The sequence below is a fragment of the Thermobia domestica genome, chromosome 16, assembly GCF_964235325.1.
Source record: "Thermobia domestica chromosome 16, izTheDome1.hap1.1, whole genome shotgun sequence".
Classification (NCBI taxonomy): Eukaryota; Metazoa; Arthropoda; class Insecta; order Zygentoma; family Lepismatidae; genus Thermobia; species Thermobia domestica.
Window position 1 is genome coordinate 55,253,268 of NC_137469.1, and position 19,521 is coordinate 55,272,788.

Sequence of the window (19,521 nt, forward strand, 5' to 3'; positions counted from 1 at the left end):
AGAAATTAGCATATTTTTAACAGCATACGACGTGAGGAAATATACTTTTTGTACGTAAGTCGCGAATATAAGATGCATCCTAATTTTTCACAATTGAGCTTTGGACAAAATATACGGCTTGCATTCGGGTCAATCCGGTATATCGAAATCTTAGTTCTTCCTCTGAAGTGGTGCACGGTGGATTAATAGTAGAGTGCTCGCCCTTAGTGCAAGAGTCCTTCGTTAAGAGGCCTCATCCCGGCGAAATTAAAATACCGCTAATTTTACAGTAATTATGTGATATCTTCAAATAGATAAAAGATAATTGAAACATGGAACAAGAGCGCCCTAGACAATATTATTTTGCGTGAGGTACCGTTATCACGAGTCACCTAATAGCTTTCCGTTTGCAGCCATGTAGAAACGCGAAAATAAATGCCGATTTTCAAAATGGCTCGAAATCGAAAGCAGATAAGTGAGTCGTGATAACGGTTTCTTATGTAAAATAAATATTGTCTAGGGCGCTCTTGTTCCACATTTCGATTATCTTTTATCTACTGGAAGATATCACATAATTACTGTAAAATTCGCGGCATTTTAATTTCGCCGGGATGAGGCCTCTTAAGTTTACTCCGATATATACCGTTTCCTCCCACGTTCTCATTCCAGCAATTTTTTCATAATCATTTATTTTCATTAATATCCGCCTTTCTTAATCTAAAAGGCTTAAACGTAGGACCTTAACTTAAAGACTTCATTTCAATTCAGTTCTTCCTCCGACAGCTATTCTATATTGACACCTGGGGGGCGCGATGGCTCAGTGGTAGAGTTCACCTCCGGTGCTTGGGGTCCCTGGTTCGATCCCAGCTCGCGCCGTGTGGACTTGGTGGTGGACAAACATCGTGCTTGTGGGTTTTCTCGGGGTCCTCCCGTTTCCCCCCACTTTCTTCATTCCACCATTTCACTCATCTCTCATCATCACCGTCTCCTTTAGCCTAGCCGGCATAACTGTGGGACGTAAAACTTAAAGATTTCATTTCATTTTTCTATATTGACACCGGCAAGATTAATGAAACATTGGAAACACGGTGGCTCAGTAGTAGAAAGCTAACTTCTGGTTCAAACATCCCTGGTTTGATTCCAGACCACGTAAGTTTGTGGTAGACAACATCCAGTGGCGTATTTAGGATTTTGTTTCGGGGGACTATGCACAACACGGAGAAGCAGAAGGCAATTGCCCACCTGAGGTTTGAGAATTAAAAATATTTTTAAGTTATGCATAAATTGAAGTTTTGATGGCAAAAATGGTAGACTGATGTGATATGACACAAAAATTTTGCAGTAAATCTAACCTTTTATTCTATTCACAGAATTAAAAGGAAGCATCCTCTTGTCTGCCTAATTTCCCGGACTACTTATCCCCCCTCTTGATTTTCTTTAATTCAAATATTTACCTTTCTTTATAACTAAACGATGTAAATATTCTTTTGTTATAAAAAGTAAAGTTCCATTATGTTGATATCCGTGCAAGTTGGTGTGGAACACCAGTTTCGCTTATCAGCTTCTCTTAGTTTTGGTGTAAACTGACGACGGCCGACTTGAATCACAACTAACAACGGTCGAAACGATAGGGGAAACGGAAGAAAGTACCGTAACAACTAAGAAAAAGAAACAGTAGAGTAGAATGGACGAAAGAAAGAAAAATAATGTAGTTCTTAAATGGAATAAAATTTAACAAATATGGTATCATTTCTGAACAAAGAGTCCAAGAGAATGGAAAGTCAATGAAATTCTTAGAAATGCTTAGAAGGATTATAATTATTGTTATACGTAGAATGCGAAAAACTAACAAATTTACTTCGTGCGAGGAGGCTTGAGCCCGATAGCCCCCAAAATACGCCACTGGCAACATCGTATGTGTGAGTATTCCCGGGATCCTTTCGTTTCTTCTCACATTATTATTCCACTAATTATTTCAAAATATTTTCCTTTCATTAATTATCCGTCTCATTTAACTTACAGATCATCATCCTGCGACGTAAAACTGAAATAATTCACATTATTTTTAATTAAACGTGTCTGTCTCTTCTGTTTGAAATTATAGTAGTTTTCTTCTTACTTGAATAATGTACTATGATTTTTACTTGTTGAAATATTGAATCTGATTATTGTATATTTTTCCTCATTGAATTTTTGACAGAATACTTCATGAATTTCCCGATTTTTTTTCCCTCGATTTCACTTTTAAGCCGACTCTTGCACCACACTCAAATGTGTATTAATGAAATCTATGGCTAAAACAGGGTGTCTACTAAAATTCCAAAATGATATTTCGTGACTTTTTCGTGGCCTTTTCTTTACCAAACCATAAAATGTCGTAACATTCTCAAGATCGAATTTCAGTGCGAATAGGCTGAATTTTCATGTATGTGATAGAAGCGGGCTTTGCTTGCTATTTGAAAGCGTCTAAAGCTGATCATAAGACATTTTTCTGGTGGTGAATTTTGACTTTTATAGAAAAAAAATTCAGTCTGTACTTAGATTTGTACAGGTATAAAAAAATAATCTGACCAAACGTTAAATTTCTTGACTTTCATGGCGTTTCATGATTTCGTGACCAACAGACACCCTATAAAACTAAAAAAATAATTCCCTTTTACTCGGCTTTGATCTGACATTTCGTTCTTGAATGAATATTATTTTCACATTTTTCTTTTTCTGCAAATTTTCAGCTGCTCATAGCGCTGAAAGAATGCATTCCTAAGCTCGGGTTGGTCTACAATTTTTGTCTTATCTTAGTGTCAGAAATCACCTCCGAAATGTAGGTGTTGTTTGTAAACGCTCTATACATAGTAATACAACTGAAAAAGTCACAGAATGCTCTTGTGTACGTTGATAGGCGAATTTGTAATGCGAAGAACAAGTTAAGAGGATCTATCTCAGGGAGCAAGTTCTAGCAGATCCACAAAACGGAGTGTAATACTCAAAATATTGGGAAAATGTACGAGGAACATTCGTAAGTGCGTAATTTTATTCCATACATTCGAATAATGTGTTCTATACATTCGATAAGTAATTATAATTAGTAACTTTGCTTTTCTTTTCCTGAATCTGTTGAGTACTCTCCTATGAGACTAAAGAAAAGGGAGTATTTTGTGGTTCGAAGCAAGCTGATAGGAAAAAGTGACGAAGTGCATTAGTGGTAATGTCTGTATGACACTTGTTGCAAAAACTGCACAGAGCTCACTCAGATACAGTGTTGGAGCAGCTCTCCTACTGTAAAAATATTAACATTATGAAACTTGGTGACTTCCTTCACTATATTCAAGTACGGCGCGACGGAGGGCGAAATTTAGATCAAACTTGCCGGATTTGCCAAGAAAATCACTGTTTTCTACTGGCAAAACCATGACCATTCGATAACAGTATAATTTGAAAGAATGATTCATTAAGTAAAACGAGCTGAGATTTGTATCCCTTGTTTAGTATGGAACAAAAATAAATCGATTTCAAACATTTTTATGGATTCACTGTCTGAAAACATTTGCTCAATTCCTTACACTATTTATTTTATCTCCTCAATGATCACGCTACTGAGGTATGATATTCTATATCAACCAGGATATTTTTTAGATTTAAAAAAAAAAAAATCTTAACGCGGAAATTAATGTTATCAATTTTTTTTTTTTAATTCAAGTACGGAAATTTCTGTGGATTTCTCTCTGTTATTACAGACTGAGAAATATTACCGAAAATTGGGTACTGTGTTTGCAAGCTGTGGGCACAAAAACTGGTTTTCGGTTTTAAAAAAAAAACACCAAAACCGGTTTTTGACAACTTTCAGACACACATCATCTTTAAACCGATTCGGTTTCCTAACAAAACGAATCCCCTGGTACACTTTCAATGAGGTATACAGTCGGTTAAGTAAACTTAAACGAAATCACAGAATCCTTAGACGCCATCTAAGAGTTAAAAGTTTTAATTAATTTACTCTTTGTCACCTACTGCATTATTGAAAATAAAATTTTCTCTTGTACAACGCGAACAAAGCAACGAACTGTGTAAGAAAAATGCATGCACTTCGAATCTAGAAGATGCCACATGTTATATGATATTTTGTGAAGAATATCCTACAATACGTTTATCCTAAAGGTGTACAATCCCGAATTTTAAAGCACGTTGCTCAGAAACTACTTGGGACGAAACAAAATTCTTTGAGCGCAGATTTAAGTCAGTATATTGAGAAACGTTTGAAATATTAACAAAAATAATTGTAACTAACTGTTTTTAAAAGCACTTGTTTTAATTATGTTGCTTGAGTTGGATATACAGGGTGGCGTGCAGCCAATTTCCACATTTCAAATCTGAATAATGCGCAGGCGTGTAGCTTGTCATGATTGACAGGCAGGTAAACGGTAGAGAAGAGGACGCATAAAATCTGTCGCAATGAAGCGTTCAAATAAACTAGAGTGTAATTATTACGAAACGAAGTCTGTGACAGTATGTCTTGTAGACAACAGTTCAATGGTTACATAATATCATCTCTGAATACCATATCCTATTGATTTGGATTTTTAAAAAATAAGAAGAAACTGATAATATGTTTTATGTGAAAAGTGCATTTTCCTAAAGTGACTATTGGGAATGGATTTAAAGTTTTTTTTTTTTTTTTTTGTTTGTTTGTTTGTTTAAGGATTGTAATCCAGTACTGAGTTCTGGCAGATTTGCGTTTTTATGCAACACAGGGTTATTAAGAACAGCACTTATAATTATAATAAGCTCCTAGCCACTACCGTGGCTTTAATTCGGTAAAGTTAGCAGTTGCGCTGACAATCACGCAAGATCGATTGTAGTATAGGTGGTTTTCCCAATTCACTACTCAGCTTCTAAGATATCGGGTCACAGAACCATGCCACTGACCCGGCATTATTTCTTTGAAAACGACAATGAAAAAATAATGACTGTTAATTCAGTACGTTATGTAATTACGTTGAAAGGCTTTGTTTTACCTCAATCACTAAGCTTGATCGGACCAAAGCTTCTCATTTTCAATGGGATGGAGCAATATCCCATACCACACGAAATATGGCTATTGCTCTTGAAACGTTTGAAACTTATCTACCGTTTCAGCATATTTTTTTTTAAGCTCGTGTATCCCAGACGCATATTATAATTATTCAAGAACTCAATCAAACAACTCTTGACGAAACTGTAGTTATTGATGAGGACTAAGGAGATTTGTGAACGACAACTTCCAGACGCTTGCAACAATGAATTATCTGCCTGACATAATTTTCAGAAAATAAGCTTTTAATTTGCGGGTAATAAACAGCAGGCCTATGTCTAAGTACTGTTTGAAGGAAGTTCTAGCCCTTGCTTACGCTAAAGTAGGTATATACAGGGTGTTTCAAAACAACACCGACAACTTTGGGGAGGTGATTACTGACACCAAGATAAGACGAAAAGTATAGACCAACTCGGGTGCACAAATGCTTCCTTTCAGAGTTATAGGCTGCCGAAAACACGAGAAAATGAATTTTAAAGGTCAATGCAATAGCTCCAAAACAATGGGACCTATCGTAGTCGGGTCAAGACTTCACTTAGGAACTAATATGTGCGCTATCCAAACATACATGTTTCAAGCTCCTGCGGTACTCTCGCAACAATTTTTATAGAGGCAGTTTGGCTACGGGCACATAATTTGAAGTACTCACTAGGGTGCAACGTTTTACCACTTTTTTTTTTTTTTTTTTTTTTTTGAACGAAATGTAATACCTGGCAAAAGTGGCCCACCCACATGGACATTACAGGCATAGATTTTTTTTAAATCGGATAATGTCTTCTGTGAGAACTATTGCCTCAAAGTTTCAAAATTTCACTGAAAATTACAAAAAATACCAAAGTTGTTCATTAATTTTAGTTATGTTAAAGTAAACATATTTTTGGTTAAATACATGTCAATTGTTATGAAAACTGACATTCAAGTCTCAAAATGCGTTATATGCCATTAGGGGGGGGGATAGGGGTGCCTCCTCTGGGGCCAGAAAAGAGGGCAAATTCAGTACAGTTACGCGGTTGTGTAGCTCCTCGCTCACATGGCTATATAGTCTGGACAAGCGACCCAGAGCCCACCACGTGGAGGTGGCTGCACCTAAGGCTCCTCCGCAGCTCTATCCAACCAACCAACCATATGCAGGGCCGGATGAACTAATCCGATTTGTCACTGTCAGGAAAAAATTTCACAAATTAGGACTTTGAAATTTAGACACAGCTTGCCTAGAAAGCAAGGTTGACCTGATCATCCCGTCTCTAGCATCACTGCCACTACTCGGAAGGCTGCTTCAGTGACTAATTTCACTATCCGTTCTACTGCCACCATGTGGCACGGATAGACGGTGAAGGACCATTCTGGCACAGTGTTGTCAGGAAGTGAAAGTTTGTCCATGAGCTGTTTGTTTGATACCTCCTTGAAACTGGTGGTATAGTTATTGAACATCAGTGCTTTTCCAAACGATCATTTCAGTGTAATCTTTAGCCTCAAAATTTAGTCTGGGAATGGTGTTATATCTAACGGATTTATGAAGATTCCCTGCTTCGTGTTCTCGAGCACAAAGAATCTTACGCAATGCATCTTGTCTTATAGCAAGTCGATTAGCATTCTCTGAGATTGCGAAGAATGCATTCGTCTGAATGGATGAACGGATTACAGCCTGGTATTCCCTTGGTAAGTATCTAGACTTATGAATGGTCTCAAAGACGTGACGAGGACCATCAGCAATGGAAGACTGTGTTCTGATACGGTATTGCATAACCATATAGACTGTAAGTATGAATGTCACAATTTCTATTAATTGCTTGGTTGGTTTCTTTGTTGCAATATACAATCTTAAAATTATGTTTGCAGTAGTCAACCATTGAGCTTTGTTTAGTTTGCCAGGAATCATAGAAGCAAGCTCTTCCGGACATGCTCAGGAGTCAGTGGCTTGAGATATCTGGAACAAGTATCTCAGGTCTTGACTGAGTTTTCTGAGCTCTTCTGGACTATGATGAGGTAAATAACATTTTATTAGTTTGAATGGCACCACTGGAAGCTTTTCACAGTCAGACAGTTTTGAACTTATGGGACCTGCGTAAGAGTAGGGGCTTGAATAAGCGCCGTCAATATGCGTGAAGAGAGCTCGGAACGGCAGTTCATTAAAATGCAAGAGACAAATAGCCCATTGCATAGGTTTTCCTGTTAGTTCCTCTAATTTTCGAAGAATACCTCCCTTCCAACCAATGTTAGTGTTTGTTCCGCACACCGAAAAACCTCAACTTCATCAAAGCCACTTTTGAGTTGGTTCATGATGTACTCGAAAATAGCCGTGGTCTCGTCATGTGCAGAGCCACAGGATGGTGTCACATGACCAACGTATTGAGAGTTAGGTTAGCCACAAGTGATAAATGCTCTTCTCTAAAGATGCCTGTGTGTTTTAGTGTCATCTCTTCGACCATCAAAGTATAGGCTTTTAATGGGATCATCATTTTTAGAACTTTCTTTTAAATTCCAAGCAACTTTACGTTTCGCACGCCTTATTTTGCTCTTGTCCACAATTAAAGCAGATGTTACGTCGCTAGATTGTTGACAAGTTATAATTCCAGCCTTTAAAGCTGCCTGAAGCAGCACAGAAGAGCTATCCTCTGCATTGTCTTCAAGGTCTGCTTCATCACCACTGAAGTTTTGGCTGTCATTTGAAGCAGATGATTGAGAAAGGAAACTCATGTCTACGCCTTTTACACGAACGTTCAGCCCTTTTCATCATTTGTTTTGTTACTGCTAAATCAACTTACCCGATGCGACCAATTCTGTGACCTCTTTGATCAAGAAGGAACTGGCGTATTTTCTGTGAAAATAGTGGTTAGCAAACAATTATTTGTAACGGCCAATTCATATAATTTGAAGGCAAGAGTAACAAAATAGAGTGCTTGAGAAATGGCTCCCAGTTCGAAGCGTATCCGGCTCGTTCCCGAGTGCGGCGCTGAATTAGGCAGATCGGGACTGAAGAAGGGCGTTGTGGTATTGTGAGTTGCAGGGGTGGGAGTGTCATGTTGAAAAATAAGAATGCTCTGATACCGCTATGAACCACCAGTCGAAGGAAAAGGTATGGACGAAAATAGTTGTAGAAACGCTTAATTGTACTGAATTTGTCCCCTTTTCCGGCCCCAGAGGAAGCACCCATATCCCACCACAGGGGGCATATAACTAGCATTTTGAGACTTGAATGTCAGTTTTCATAGCATGTATAAACCCAAAAATACGTTTGGACGTAAAACTCAAATATTTCGTTTCATTTTTCCCAAAAATATGTTTACTTTAACATAACTAAAAATAATGAACAATTTTGGTACTTTTTGTAATTTTCAGTGAAATTTTGAAACTTTGAGACAATAGTTCTCACAGAAGTTATTATCCGAACTGAAAAAAATCTACACCTGTAATGTCCATGTGGGTGGGCCACTTTTGCGAGGTATTACATTTCGTTCCGGGAAAAAAAAGGTAGTAAAACGACCCACCCTAGTACTCACCAACTACCTCTATAAAAATTGTTCCGGAAGTACCGCAGGATTCTGAAACGTGGATATTTGGATAGGGCACATACTAGTTCCTACATAAAGTCTTGACCCGACTACAGTAGGTCATATAGTATTGGAACTATGGGCCTTTCAAGTTAATTTTTTCATGTATTCGGCAGCCTATAACTCCGAAAGGAAACATTTGTGTACCTAGGTTGGTCTATAACTTTTCATCTTATATTGGTGTCAGGAATCACCTCCCAAATGTTGTCTGTGTTGTTTTGAAACACTTTTATAAAAACATAAGAAAAGAGTAGTTTGTGTCTGATAAAAATCTTGCTCTAGTTTCGCAACTGTTACATACTCTAGTTTAATGTTTTCCAAGCTACGAGGATGGTTCCAAAAGTTTCTGATCTGACCAACTTTAAGAAGTGACAAAGAAAACAATGATGTAGTTTTTAATATAATCTCCCTTGACATCAATACACTTTTCACATCTTTTAGCTAATATGTGAATTCCCGTAAAAATTAATTGACAGACATGTACTGCCAGCTTGACAATTTTCTTATCAGTAATCTGCATCTGAGTTCTTAAGTAATTAAGCATGTTTCATTAATTTCATTTTTCTGCTTTATGAATTTTATTACACTTTATTTAGTGTAATTTACTTAGAGCACGAAGAGATAGTATTGAATATTTTGCTTGAATTTTATTGATATTATAGAATTCACGAAATTATAAAAGAGCTACTTATAATAGATATAGAAATTGTAACTATTTTTGAAATTGTAATTGTCATAGAACAAACTTAAGTTTTACGAGGGTTGTTACATAAATTCTAAGCCTAACTAAGAAATATTAGAACTTGACATGTAATACTTTCAGGGTATATTTATTGCTCCTTCCTCATGGGCGGAAATTAGGAATTGTCTGCTGGGGCAGACTTTTGGTCGATCTCGGACCTGTGGACCATGTCTTGGTAGGTGGTCATCTTATAGGTGGTATTTTAATTTTTTGTCAAAAAGTTGGGGGGGGGCAATGCGCCCCATGCCCCCGTAGCTCCACCCATGCTTTTCCTATGATGCCATACAAAATTTAGTATTAATATCGACTTTTATTTTGTTGTTACAGGTCCAGAAAGATAGAAGAGTGAGCAAAGTGTGACCAAATGGAGAAATAGAAGGCGACAGCTGTTATTGAGCTGAGCGAAGCGAAGCTCTTATACTCGGGTTAGCCGTTTGGTTGTCCGCGAACTCCTCCTAGACCGTTTGGCCGATCTCAACCAAACTTAGAACGCTGATAGAGTATGTCGTGCTGAGTGACAACATAGGTCGAAATCAAAAATCCGATGTACCATCGAGGAATAATGACCGAAAAACGCTTCCTCCTAGACCGTTTGGCCGATCTCAACCAAACTTAGCACGCTGATAGAGTATGTCGTGCTGAGTGACAACATAGGTCGAAATCAAAAATCCGATGTACCATCGAGGAATAATGACCGAAAAACGCTTGCATAGACTTAACATGGGGAAAAAGTTTTCACGCGATTTTTTGTCAACAATTAAAAATGACATTTATTCTTGCATAATGGCCAGGAATGATTACGTAGTTTAAGCTCGCTCAGCTCATTTCATTGCAATCGGGTACATCCATTGCATTCCTAGTTGAATATTTCCACAGATTTAAAGTAGCAGGAGATCCACGCTAACATGCTTGCTACTTCAGGTGATACTAGCCTTTCATATGCCACAGAGAAGACATTAGCAGCCGAATTTACGAGGAGGAGAACCTCCATTGAAGTTAACACTCGATCAGGAAGGCCCGTGCAAGCACTAACTCACGAAAGCATTGACAAAGTATATGAAATTATCATGAATGATCACCGAATGGCCATCAGGCAGATTACTGAGACATTAAACTTATCTACTGCAAGCGTTGAGCGAATTATCACCCAGCACCTGGGAATGAGCAAGATTTCCGCGAGATGGGTATCAGAACTTTTGACACCTGATTAAAAGCTCACCACACGCAACATTTCAAAGGACAATCTTATCTCTTCCGGACAAATCCAGAAGCCTTTCGCACTTGATTCATAACAGTAAATGAGACCTGGGTCCACTATTACCAACAAGAGTCCAAAGTAAATTCCAAGCAGTGGAAACACACCTCAATCCCTCCTCCAAAGAAAGCCAAGTTAGTGCCCTCAGCTGGAAAAATGATGGCTACACTTTTCCGGGATTCAGAAGAGATAGTGATGGTGGATTATCTTTCAAAAAAAGCGAACAATGACTAGGGAGTACTATGCAAGTACTATGCTTCTACGTCAGCTGCGTGATAATATTCGGCAGAAGCGTCGTGAGTAACTGAAAGCTGGAAAGCTGAAAGCTCCATCAAGATAATGATCCTAGCCACAAGTCAGTCATTACAATGGTAACAATTTACGATTGTGGCTACGGACTGGTCCCCCACCCACCATATTCGCCTGATTTGGCACCTTCTAATTTTCATGTCTTTCCAAAGCTCAAAAACAAGTTGAAAGGTACTCATTTTGACACTGATGATGCAACGATAATTTTCGTATAATGTTTGTGTATATCCGTCCTTAGAGCGAAAATGATTTTAAATACCGCATAAGCCAGGAAAGAATGAAAAGAAGAAGAAATGTAGCTAAAATATTCTGATTAATGTTGATTTATCTGTTGTTTGTTCGAAGTATATAGGTGGATTGCTGTTATTTACTGGTCGTTATGACAACGAATGTATATTGATTCTGATCAGTGGAGATGATAGTGTAACTAGGTACCTGTTTACTAAACACTGAAGATGTAACTCATTGAATCAACGTTAAGATAAAGAGGTATGTAACTTAGCTGCTCTGTACATGAAAAATGCTTATAATATAGTGCATCCTAAACTAGAAATATCAAGTGTGCATTTATTTATGTGCTGCATAGTGCGTAACATCTAAGTATTCGTTTCGTATTCGTAGCTACAAAACTTAAAATAACGAACTATGTCATTATATAATCTAAGATTTGGTTATAATGATGATGGCATGCATGCCGTTGATGGAAGTTTACATATTTTGTAAAAATCTTTTTCTACCAACGGCATTAACGAACTTAAACATCGACGGGCAAAATGCGTTGTCAGGGAACTAGGTTGAAAAATAACACTATCCATAAACTCTCTGCTGCTCCGTTCATAAGTAGGTTTAGAACTTTTGCAACAACCCTCGTATATATTTATATCATTATATGTGAATGCAGATCGAAAATGAAATGAAATGTTTGAGTTTTACGTCCCACGTTTATGCCGGCTAGGCTAAAGAAGACGGTGAATATGAGAAATGAATGAAATGGTGGGATGAAGAGTTGGAGGAAACGGGAGAATCCCGAGGAAACCCACGCACACGGTGTTTGTCCACCACAAAGTTCACTTGGCAGGAGCAGGGTTTGAACTCAGGACCCCATGCACCAGAGGTGAACGCTCTACCACTGAGCCACCGCGCCCCTAAGGATGCAGATCGAGATATTGCGGATGTGATTTTTACATCTGTGCTGACCTTTACTAATCTGTGCGAGACTAAAAGACGACCATTGCGAATCAGTAAACATAAAAGGCAACTTCAAGTGCCATGTTATGGAAAGCAGTAACCGTGTGCAAATTTGCTGAAAAACATTTCTGAGATTGTATGCTCTTTTAAACGAGGTAGTTTTCAGTTTGAAAATACATATGATGCTGAAAAAAAGGCTCACTTGACCGGAAGCAGGACGTTACTGGAACGTGAACAGTTATCTGAGTCATAGATGGAAACATTTAAGTTCCCCGAAAAAACACTGCATCCTGTTAATATGCGGCACGTATACGTTGCTGAAGACTTAACAGTAAAGGAAATGTTAAACCGTTTTGCAAGTAGCATCCAGGGCTTAGAACCAAGTAGGCTTCCAAGCAACGTAATGAAGTTGCAGAATGTCGAGGAGATTATGCACTGCATTGCTGATGACCACAAAGCTTTCTACGAAGAAGTAACCTCTCAAGCTCTCACTGAGAATAATAACCAGTAACGTTGATGAGTCTTGTGTTCTGGCCGTTAGCTTAATTGTTCGATTTTGCTGAGTGAAATATTTGTTTCATTTAATTACTGTTCATGTGTACATTCACTATTCCCGGCTTTTAGATTACAGTTAATAAGAGGGTAAAGCACTTACATGATATTTTGTGAGCATTTCCTGGAAACACTTGTATTATGTATGTTCATGGGTAAGAGGAAAATGGAAGTAAATTGAGTGTCTTTAACCCTATTTATAATTTAATCACTGCTTTTATCACAAGAGTTGTATCGAGAAAATAACCTCTTACTTGGATATACTATTATATAATTATGGGGTTTAAACACAATTAGGTACAGTATATAATTTATTCACGGTACCTCACAACTATTTTCATTGTACTTATTCCCTTCTTACACTTCTCTATTCTCGTTTATGCCCCAAATCGAACAGTCCTTATATAGCACAGAAATTATAAGGGATGAAAATAAGCTTTTATGCCAAGACCAGTCCTGCATATTAAGAAAATTTATCAACATTAGAAAATTTTGTTTCCTTTCCAAATGTGCATATTTTTATACAGTACATATTTACGTGACACTGATCACTACCTGGTAGCAGCGATAATACGGGAGAGATTATCGTTGAATAAATTTAATACTCAATGTCCGAAAACGGAGAGATTTAATTTAAAGAAATTAGAAGAGAGCCAGGTAAGAGAGGAATACCAGATTGAAGTTTCGAATAGATTCTCGGTTTTAGAAGACTCGGAGTGCACTAGTGTTGAGGATACTTGGATTGAAATTAGAGATAGCATTAAAAGTTCAGCAATAGAAAAATTGGGACACGCGGAAATACGTAGGAACAAACCATGGTTCGACCAAGAATGCATTAAACTAGTAGAGAAGAGAAAACAGGCAAAATTACGGTGGCTACAAAATCCGAATGAAATAACTACACAAAATTTCGCAGATATCAGGCGGGAAACTTCCAAAACTTTTAGAACAAAGAAACGGGATTTTTTGAAAGCTAAAATTAAGGAACTTGAAGATAATAGTAAAAATAAAAATATTCGGGACATGTATAAGGGGATCAGCGAATTTAAGAAAGGCTATCAACCTCGTGCTTATATATTAAAGAAATCTGACGGAACACTTCTCACTGATACGGATAGCCTCTTAAATAGATGGAAAGATTTCTTTGACGATTTGCTGAACACGCAGCCAAAAACTAATGTGCGTGGAGAAAAGGAGATACACACCGCAGAACGGTATATTCCAGAACCCAATCCAGAATCCCGTATATTCCAGAATAGAAGTGGAAGCCGCTATAAAGAAATTAAAGAAACACAAATCTCCGGGTGTAGATGAAATTCCGGCTGAGTTAATTTTAGCTGGAGACGAAAAATTGTGGAACAAGATACACAAACTCATTCTCCTTATCTGGAACAAGGAAGAATTGCCACAAGAGTGCAAAGAGTCAATCATTGTTCCAATTCACAAGAAAGGCGACAAAACTGACTAATAATTATCGAGGCATTTCTCTTCTGTCAACATCCTATAAAATCCTTTCAAATATTCTGTTAGCAAGATTGACCTCATACGCAGATGAAATTATTGGAGATTATCAGTGCGGATTTAGACGAAATCGATCAACTATCGACCAAATATTTACCATTCGCCAAATACTCGAAAAGAAGTGGGAATACAATACCCCGGTACATCAACTATTTATTGATTTTAGAAAGCCTTACGACTCGGTTAGGAGAGAAACATTATACAACGTTCTTACAGAGCTTGGAATACCGAGAAAGCTAATTAGATTAATTAAGATATGTTTAAGTGAATCCCAGAGTAAAGTCCGGGTAGGAAAATTTTTGTCCGCGAGCTTCCACGTCGAAAATGGCCTGAAACAAGGAGATGCGTTGTCGCCATTATTATTTAACTTTGTGCTGGAATACGCCATAAGGAAAATCAAAGATAGCAACCAGGGCCTAGAGTTGAACGGCATTCACCAGGTTATGGCATATGCTGATGATGTAAATTTAATAGGGGATGATAGGAGAACAGTAGAAATAAATGCAGAGATATTATTAAAAGCTTGCAGGGACATGGGTTTAGAAGTAAATGCAGAGAAAACTAAATACATGGAAGTGCGTCGGGACCGTAATACGGCAAATTGTGGAGGCGTTAAAATATTAAATAATACTTTTGATAAAGTGGATACTTTCAAATATTTAGGATCAATATTAACAGACGAAAATCATATTCACGAAGAAATTAAATGTCGACTAAAAGCAGGGAATTCGTGTTACTATTCGGTTCAAAATCTCTTGTCGTCGCGAGTTGTGTCGAGGAACTTGAAGCTTAAAATATATAAAACGATAATCATGCCTGTTGTTCTGTATGGTTGCGAAACATGGTCGCTTACTCTGAGGGAAGAACATAGACTGAAAGTATTTGAGAACAGGATCCTGAGAAGAATATTCGGACCCAAGAGGAACGAGAATGGGGAATGGCGGAAGCTTCATAACGAGGAACTACATAGTTTATACGGTTTACCCAACATTGTTAGGGTCGTCAAGTCTAGGAGGCTTAGGTGGGCAGGTCATGTAGCTAGAATGGAAGAAAGTAGAAACGCTTTCAAAGTCTTGACTGGTAGACCCATAGGAAAACGACCATTAGGAAGACCTAGGCGCAGATGGGAGGATAATATTAAGATGGATCTTGCAGAGATAGGAATACAAAGTAGAAACTGGATCCAATTAGCTAAGGATAGAAGTCAGTGGAGAGCTTTTGTGAACGCGGCACTGAACCTCCCGGTTCCACAGGCCATAGAGTTAGTTAGTTACTTACATATTTACGTAACTCGTAGCTGCATTTCTAAATACCACTCAAAAGCTTGTATGGCTACTCATAAAAGAAAAAAGAAATTTCCCACGTCAAGTACGAGGGCTGATCAGAAAATCCCAGACGTTTTGAAATAAATAAATAAATAAAAAAAAAAAAAACAGAATGAACAATCCAAATTGCACAGCGTGGTCCGGAAGTGGGCATATCCCTAATTAGTGTTTTCTGACAGTTTTAGGTTTTACCCATATTTGTTTGGTAACATTACTTGGGATTGTCTGGTAACATTGCTATCCATGTTCATTTGTTTTCTGCTTGGTAACAATCATTTGTAGTGAATTACCTGAATCAGACTTTAATGGCTGCTGGATTGGAAGAGGTTGTGCATCTTCACCAGCTCTCTTTGCCTAGCCTCCAAGAAGTCCAGATCTGACGACACCAGAGAATGCTCTCTGGGGTTTCATAAAGCAACAAGTAAGAAACACCCGATATCACACAATGCAGAAATTACGAGCAGCTATGGAACACGCCTTTACCCTCGTGACTCCGGAGTATCTCCGCAAAACATCTGCTTGAACTTGGCGCAGAATTCAGCTGTGTTACGACATGGATGGTGATCATACCGATGCTTATGACTCTTAAGACTTTAAGGTAACTGTGTACAGACATTCTTCTACAACTAACACTATACTGTTGAAACTAAAAAAAGTACGCCCACTTCCGGACCACCCTGTATTATATGCATTTGAAAGGTACACTCTTAAGCTATTTTTCCACATAATCGTCATGAAAATAAAGGCACTTATTATACCGTGGCACAAGTTTTTCAATACCGTTGCGGTAGAAAACTGCCGCCTGCGATTTCAACCACTAACTTACACCAGCAGTATCAAAGCGTTGTGCAGCAAGCCATGTCTTCATCGCTGGTAACAAGTGATAGTCGCTCGGCGCCAAATCTGGGCTGTATGGTGGGTGATCGAATAACTCATCCAAAACCATCCAAGAGCTCTCGGGTACGCTTGGCCGTGTGTGGACATGCGTTGTCGTGAAAAAACATCTTCGTGTTAAGTTTTCCCTGGCGCTTGTTTCGAATCGCGCGCCTTAACTTGTGTTTAGCTCTCCAACAAAAATCCACTCACAGAACATACCTCACAAGAGGCGGGATTTTCTATTACAGCACACATTGTAACACATCACAGAAAGCACAGTAAGAGCATCACAGTCCTCATGCTACCCCAGCAGGATGCGTACTATGTGGAAACGTTCTGACACCAAGATGGCCACTCTAACCCCGTCCACTGCCGAAACGTCTGGGATTTTCTGAGCAGCCCTCGTATTACGAAGAATGTACAAAACTATTTGCACAATTATTATAATTATTTGCAAAAATCTACTGTTTGTTTAAGTTCAGCATCCCCTTTCAGCACTGAAGCTAAATGAGACAAGGATCTACAGTTTTGAAGTGGAATTTGAACCACTGGAAGGCGTTCAATGCTCTGCACCAGGATCGAGTGCGGGATCGCGTGCATTAAGCGCGCGCTAGCCACTAGACCAGCGGAAAAGGCAGCGAAAATCTATACTATCAACACTGTTACTGTCAGATGTCACTGACAGATCACTCTGATTACCTATTCATAACATAATTAAATATAAGCGAGAACGTTGTTTACTTCAGGGAAAAAATAGCATACATCTAGCAATCCTAAATGTCAGATGCAGTGTGAATGACAAAACATCATATAATAGAAATGTTAATGTTGTAAATATACTTTTGCTTTTGAAAACATATTTAAAAAACAGTAACAATTTTTGTTAGAACGGTGGATACGTTTAACATTTAATTTGGTTCTTTAATTTCAAGATTAGAGTTAATCCGTATAGGAAAATTATTGATTTTCCTGGAGTAATCACTTTTTACTTTTCTCACTAAATACGTTGTAATCGGATTGGAGTTTAGCATCCCTTCCAGCAGCGAGACTACATGAGATGTAGACCTACAGCTAAAAGTTAGGATCCGAACCACCTGAGCTCCCACTGTGAATCGAACGCGGATCTCTCATGTCAAAGACATGTACGTCACATATGCCATACATATGCCATAGACAGAAACAGATGGTGTGCATCTGTTAGTAACTTTACAACAATACTGCTACTATGCTTGCTGTTACAGAAAAAGATGATTGTCCATATCTCCATTTAAATACCAGTACAATTTTTGCAAGGCATCGCAGAAAACTTGTTTCTTCTTTTAAAAGAAAGCTAAGTACATATATCTGAATTACATAAAATTTTGTTTCTCACGAAGATTCGTTGTTTAAAGCACGAAGAAGGTATTATGTGTAACAATGAAGCAAATTCGGAGCATATGTTCTTTTCACACTAATTGCTTTTTTTCTTCTTTCTTATTTAAACTCAGACCACACTCTTCCAAGGTGCAAGTACGTATTCTTATGTAGAAATCAACAAAATCTGGATATAGACCATTCCCTATCTTGCAGTGAAAGATTCTACCATTATTCTAAGAACTTCAAATCGAATGTATAAAATTGTTATTTAAGAAATACATTTATACGAAAACATAAGTTAATTCAAGAAATACATTTACACGAAAACATAAGTTAATTCGTAATATGCTACAATAAAAAAACATAAATTTACTTAAGAACTTTAATACTGCCTTGACTTGTCGATAGATTATTTATATGGATAATACGTACATTATATAAAGACAGGAATACAAATATCGTTAAATTCCTTTCAGTGTCTTACCTGAAGATCATGTAAACCTTATCAGCAATTCTTGTAAAGGGTCACCATGGGGCCTACATATAATTTCGAAAAGCACTACTGGTCTTCCTAAATGAGGCAAGCAGATCTTCAACGGGAAATGTGCTACAGCTGCAGTGGCTAGGTTGGCGATACTGGAATATCGTTTCGTGTACACTGTCTCAAGCACTGATTATATACTTCAGTGCAATGGATTGTCATCTGTACTCTTAGAAGGCTAATCACCAGAGGCGATTACATCGAATATATTCTTTACAGGAATTAGTGAGTAATCCTCGACTTCTGTTCTGGTTCAAAATCCTGTTGAAAGCTCCATTGTGGGCTACTGGACACGGCGTCGGTCGGACCATTGACGACTCAACCACCATTGTATCGCGATAAAATTTTACATGAATTTTAACTCTTTGTTCACAAAAATGCACCTGAGCAGCAGCGTCGTACTATGTGCTCAGCAAATCATGCCTGAACCAGTAGAGACTTTTGAACTCTCGAAAATTTCTCTCAAGACGCGAGAGCTTAATGCCTGTACCCTGTCATTGAACGTTTGCCTAACTGAAAATTTTTCACATCCGTGAAGACGATTAGTCTATCCTGATTTTCACCGTACTACCGTAGATCTAACTGAGAGGAAGCCTCCTCCTGTAAGCCGAAAGTTCCAAATCACTATGGAGCATACTGAACATTCATATTTTGAAATACTAATCAGTTGTGTAATCACCAATTGATGCTTAACGGAATTTCTACGAATTCACACCGCTAACACTTTCAAAAGCTACAGTGTCCTTACACTTCCGAATGACCTGCTCTAGGGAGACCATCGATCGTCGCCACATCTATGAATAGTTCAGTACACAAATGTCCTACTAATTTGAAGCTTCCCCAGAATTTGGAAAATCTCGGAGGGTGATTTGTGAACTATGTGAAGCGCTGTTATGGCCACAAGTATTTCATAATACCCTCATTCGAATTTCATCACATCACACAGCATTATTTGTTCGCTGTTTCTCAATATACACTACCACAAACTATCGTTTATAATCACCTGCGACTCAAAAACTCCATACTGACTATGTAATCTAGTCGAACTTAATTACATAAGGGGCAGTGGTTCACTCTAGAACGCTCCTTCTAGTGTATAGGGTCCCTAGTTCGATCCCACCTCGCGCCAAGCGAGCTTTGTGGTGGACAAATACCATGTGCATGGATTCTCTAGGGGTCTTCCCGTTTTTCCGCACTTTCTTCATGGCCGTCATCACCGTCTCCCTTAGCCCCGGAGCATAATCGTGCAACGCTAAAT

The 19,521-nt window shown here is 38.2% G+C and overlaps 1 protein-coding gene across 4 annotated transcripts in view; it reads right to left on the minus strand.

Annotated features, from left to right (window-relative positions):
• LOC145673060 (membralin) overlaps window positions 1-19,521 on the minus strand; it is a 450,418-nt gene that overhangs the window by 374,931 nt on the left and 55,966 nt on the right. The window lies entirely within an intron of this gene.